The sequence below is a fragment of the Cydia strobilella genome, chromosome 14 (genome assembly GCF_947568885.1).
Source record: "Cydia strobilella chromosome 14, ilCydStro3.1, whole genome shotgun sequence".
In the NCBI taxonomy this organism is placed as follows: domain Eukaryota; kingdom Metazoa; phylum Arthropoda; class Insecta; order Lepidoptera; family Tortricidae; genus Cydia; species Cydia strobilella.
The window spans coordinates 8,312,761-8,318,760 of record NC_086054.1 but is presented as its reverse complement, the minus strand read 5'-3'; the positions used below and the strand labels follow the sequence as shown (position 1 = coordinate 8,318,760).

The 6,000-nt window shown below is 36.6% G+C and overlaps 1 protein-coding gene across 1 annotated transcript in view; it reads left to right on the top strand.

Annotated features, from left to right (window-relative positions):
- Positions 1 to 237: 237 nt before the first annotated feature.
- Positions 238 to 6,000, top strand: part of LOC134747107 (brain tumor protein) — a 429,209-nt gene continuing 423,446 nt past the window's right edge. Inside the window, exon 1 of the mRNA XM_063681682.1 lies at positions 238 to 383. The gene's annotated coding sequence lies outside the window, so the exon portion shown is untranslated. The remainder of the gene's footprint in view (positions 384 to 6,000) is intronic.

Genomic DNA, 6,000 nt, shown 5'->3' with positions numbered 1-6,000 from the left:
GATAATTTTTCAACACACTATCTCGTAAAGGGGTTAGATTTCAAGGAATATCAGAAAAAGTTTATGTTTGACTCTTGTTAACAAATGTAACCACATAGGCCTCGTTGCACAATGCACTATAAATCACTGAGCAATGCAGTAAGGTATCGATAACCGATCGATCCCACCACTAACCGAGTAATCGCTCGTTTATCGTTCATTCAAATCGTCGACGTCGGCCGCGCGCAAACTACACGCAAACCGGCCAGTGTTAACGTTCTATTCGAAATTTAAAATCGTTCGAATGTCGAAATACGAAATTTAAATTCCTTGGCATGTTTGAGTGAGTGCTTTGAAGTGATTAGTGTTGTGTCATGGATTTTACCGCTGGGATATAAAACAAGGTAAAATTTACCGGAAAAACCCTAGATGTGTGAGGTAGACGCTTTTACCCTCCTTGGAATAGACATAAATTCTCATATCAACTGGAAATCGCATCTAAATAAAATCAATAACAAAATGTCCAGTTTTATATATGTCATTAGAGAATTAAAAAAATCTACCAACTTTCAATGCGCTTTGACTGCCTACTACGCCTATGCTTCCTCATGGCTCAGTTACGGGATAATTCTATGGGGAAACAGTACTGACAATAATGATCTATTTGTCCTTCAAAAAAAAATGCATACGAATACTAGCCAACACTACAGACTCCGACGATTGTAGACCCTACTTTATTAAATACAAAATTTTGACGTTAACATCAATGTACATTTTAGAAATCTGCAAATTTGACAGGAAATACCCGGAATTCTTTCCAAAAATTGCCGACCGTCCTCGACGTTTTGAAAGTACATTTAAGAATAACCTGGCGCCACCGACAAGTTCTTTACTAAAGCTACATAAATCAAGCCCAAACATGATGGCCATCAAAATTTATAATAAAATCAGCGACGACATTAAATTGCAGACATCAGAAACGCTATTCAATAAGCAGTTAAAGGACTTTTTAATTAATAAGTGCTGTTACAGGCTTAAAGATTTTTTGGAAGATGAAATGTAATTCTTTTGTAGTTTAGTGTATTTATTGGACATGTCTCATTTTACAATTTTTAATTTAAGCTTGAAATTGACATTATATAGGTATCAAAGATAGATGTAACTCCGTAATAGATGGATACAGTCTAAGGAAAAAACGTGCCTCGAAAATCACGAAAATTTGATTCTCGATCAGATGGCGCCACTAGTTTTGGCCTACTCTCGTATAGAGGGCGTTGACTGTTTCGTTTGTTATTTATAATTTTAACGCATAACATGGGTCAAAATCATATATAAATAATTAATGCAAATAAAAAAATCATTTATCCATATTTAAATACATTTTAACGTATTTTTATAAATCTTCATTTTTAGTTTTAAAGTATGTCGATAGATGGCAGTGAATTTACAGTGGTTACACAATTTACTATGACAGTACCGCTCTATCTTATTATATCCTCATTGATAGGTATCGATATTTTTGACATAAACTTACAATCGTTTTAAGCATGTATATTATTATTGTATATTTAATTTTATAATTTTTGGTAAAATAAAATCAGTTATTGACTTTAGAAATAACTATATATTATATAATACAGCTATGAAATTATTAAAAGTTAAATAAGACACTGTCAAATATATTGTACATATATAAATTAATCTTTAGATTTAAGATAATTGCCTTGCCCTACCAGGGCCTATGTGAAACAAACTATTATATAACACCTGTGTACCATGGATGCAATAAATAAATATGAAATATGGAAATACATATCTCTCTTTTTTATTATGCATGACGGTATAATACTGAAATAAGTTTAGCGCCTTATTGTGATGAATTTCCTCGGAAGCCATGATAATAAAGGAGCTGCCGCCGTTTTACGCAAATATTATCCAGAAAAATCGCGAACTGAGAGAATGCTGGAATTTACATTTATAAAAAGCCTAAAGGAAGTTGGACTGGGAAGTGTCAAAGTGAGTTCGTATCTACGGACGTATTCAAATTTGCGTCGTGTTACTTGAGACGAACGTCAGATAAATTAAAAGCTTTGTGATATTGTGATTTATTTAAGATATTTTCGCTTACTTCTTAAAGTTTTAAGGGTATATAGGCAAAGATAGATATATATAACTCCGTAATAGATGGATACAGTCTAAGGAAAAAACGTGCCTCAAAAATCACGAAAATTTGATTCTCGATCAGAGGGCGCCACTAGCTTTGGCCTACTCTCGTATAGAGGGCGTTGACGGTTTCGTTTGTTATTTATAATTTTAACGCATATCAGTGAAAGAACATGGGTCAAAATCATATAAAAATAATTAATTCAAATAAAAAAATCATTTATCCATATTTAAATACATTGTAACGTATTTTTATAAATCTTCATTTTTAGTTTTAAAGTGTGTCGATATTAGATGGCAGTGAATTTACAGTGGTTACAAAATGTACTATGACAGTACCGCTCTATCTTATTATATCCTCTTTGGTATAGGTAAGCATTTCATGTCACAATATACAGTGAGATTCCGATTTTATGGCCATGATTTGACTTGTAGTGATTCTTGCACGCAACGAGATGCGTACCTATTGATAACACCGTGCAGTTTAGGCGAACCATAGGCGAAGGCGAACATAGAGCGATTTGAATGTTATAAAGTTGGTAGCAACGGCCATGTGATATCAAGAAAGCATAGGCTACTTATAGAAAAATAATGAAAAGGACATGGCGCGCCATTGCGTAAATGGTAGTCGCGTGGGTCCTTTTATCTCATTTACTCTGAAAATATATTTTTGTTTAAAATTTTGCTCGTCAGATCCCTCGGTTATGTCACTAGCTATTTTATACTAAAAATATATTGCTATGGTATCCAGGGTTATGATATACCACTGTAAATAAATGAAACTGACATGTTTTCATGATTATTTCTATCATAAATCCGCGTCAGCTTTAGTGACCACCTATACTCGCCCTAATGATTCTTAATTTCGGCAATATGCTCATATAATGTTGGTAATCTAGCTCTCTCTTGCATTTCCTAACACGTAACCGAACGTGTTAGAGCGTGACAAATGATAATAGTAGCATCCTCATCAATGCCCGACACGTGTGTCAAGAATGTCAAGATTGCAAATAGACATTAGGATTGTAGCTACTGTGATCGGGTGATCGGGCGTGATCGGGTGGCTAAAGGTAATGGTGTCTGCCCTGATTAAAGAGACGTGAACAGAACCCTACACACTCAGTCAATGGTAATGTATCGTTCAACTTCGTATTCAAGTGAAACAATCACACCTTTTTCCTGTTTAAAGATTATTTGATTATCTACAATCATGGTCACCCTACAACATCATTTTTTTTTATAGGTATAGTTTTTTTTTTTCTTATTTACTGACAATTTGGTTTGACCAACTATAACTTCTATAACAGAGATTAACAGTATCTGACTGTGAAATATAAATACGATTCAAATATTGTAATAACATCTCGCATATATTTGTAAACAAATCATTATCGTTCTATTGATTATGATCCACTGTCTGTTATTAATTTTACTGTCAATAATAGGTATCTACGTCGTAATTATGCCGTTGACACCGCGATATAATTATTAATTATCTAACATTCAACTACTTACCCTAACTCTTAACAGTCACACGAACCCGCGGCCAAAAAGCCGCTCCCGTACAATCGAAGTCACGCTGTCATTTTAAAACATGCTTGAACTTGGTCGCCAATGATTGATATATACGCACCGTAGGTTCAACGCCAAAGACCGATTAATCGGTCACAGACCACAGAGCAACATAAACCTACATGCATATGCATAAAGTTCAATTTCAGTTTCGACACTTCGGTGACGTGGCGTCTGGATGACAGCATTTGTGTTTGACACGAGGCGTCGAAAAGGTTAAATTACACGAAACTTGGCATGGACATGTATGTCTGGCAAAATCAAGACAAAACCGAGCAAAACCGAACCTACGATTTCGGTTTCCATTTCAGCAAGAAATCTGATTTCGGTCAGACACTACTTACTTATTTTTACCAGTTAAGTAGTTCTACGTACAAGTCAACATCGCCACCCGCCACCACATTCAATTGTTTCGAACACGGAACCTGAACCAGCGTCATTATTCCCAAGTAATCTGCATACAAAAATTTTCACAACACCGAAAGGTCTTATCTAACCGCAATACCATAATAAACACAGCCCTTTTTACAACCAAATTCGAACTGTGGTGCACCGAAAACTGCATATGCAGATTTGGCACTCAGCATAGAAAATTGCGATGCCGTGATTGGCCCAAATTATAGCGGCCATTGGATGGAATCGGATATTTGGAATTTAAATTTTTCGTATCTCGACAGTTAAGGGGGGACAGACTAAGTATAAGGCCTGAGTAGACGCTCGAAGCGGAGCGGTCGGCGGGGCGTGCAGCGTGGCGTCAGGCTCACAAGTGATTCGAGCAGCGTGCACTAAGGCCGGTCCTATAAGTTTGCATTTGTTTAACCTTTTGGACGCCAATTACCGATTTATACGCACCGTAGGTTCAACGCCAAAGACCGATTAATCGGTTATAGACCACAGAGCAACATAGACCTACATGCATATGCATAAAGTTCAATTTCAGTTTTGACACTTCGGTGACGTGGCGTCTGGATGACAGCTTTTGTGTTTGACACGGCGTCGTAAAGGTTAACATGTACGCCGCACGCCCCGCACCGCTGCACGCCCAACTCGAGCGTCTACTCAGGCCTTACACTAACGCGTCAAATAAATAAAAAACCGGCCAAGTGCGAGTCGAACTTTTCCATAATGGAAGCTCAAATCTAAATTGCCATAGAAAGTTTCAAGTTACAATATATATAGAACTTATTTAAAGTTAAATAATCAACACGATAAAAAAGTGATATTTTAAAGGGTCGAAAGTTTGTCCACGCAATAAGTACATGAGTTCTAAACTGGCATAAAGCTTAAATGGTCATGTATAGACATCGTAATTTTGGAGGAAAAATTTAATGAGGAGTTCCTATATCGATAAACTCAATAATTATGGATACTTCTCTCATCTAGTGATCACTCTAAGTTTTGTTTGTCATGTACAAAAATACTTTAAAAAATGCATAAATGTGTACCAAGCTTTATATTAGCCCGGAAAAAAGAATTACAGTGACTGGCTTTAAATTAAGGTAGCGTAAAATATAGCCCGAGGCTCTCGGCAATAATTTTATTGTTGTAGCGTTTATGAGGGCGGTTAAAATGAAATCTTGGCACGGGGATGGAAATAGTAATCTACCTACCTTCATTTACAGTCTTTAACAACGTTTAAAGTTCAGTTAAACTGGGAATTGCAGTCTGTTGCGTTCTGCCTGACTGGAAACCTAGCCTGTATAACATCGGTCTATTAAATAACGTCAGACTACTAATATTACTTGTAACTCAATTTAGATGAAATTTGTAACTCCGTCTGTTACCTCTTCACGCTTAAACCGCTGAACCATTAAATTTGGTAGAGTTAGACCAAGAAAAGTCGGCAGAGATTTTGACAGCACGCGCAGTGCCAGTGTTATTTATACGTCATAATTTCATAGAAGTTTGACGTTTAAAATAACACCTGCATTGCGTGTGCTGTCAGAATATCTGTAGACTTTTCTTGGTTTGACTATAGTTTGACGCCTGAGGAAGGACGTAGGATAGCTTTTTTCAGTCATCATCATCCCACGCATAGACGCACACACGCACGCGTAGAAGCTTGTTAGGAATAAAGTCAACGTGGGTAAGACCGTCTACAAGCTCATGCGTCGCTTTTTACTCTTGCGATTGTACTGATATTCCTGTTCCAGGCGGCCGGAAAACAGAAGACGCGAAGCACAACGTTTCTAAATGTTTCTGAACAACGTACGTATACAATACAAATACGAGAGGTAAACGCAGATGTGACGGTCTTCTCCACACATTTTGATATGCCGGTCTTAT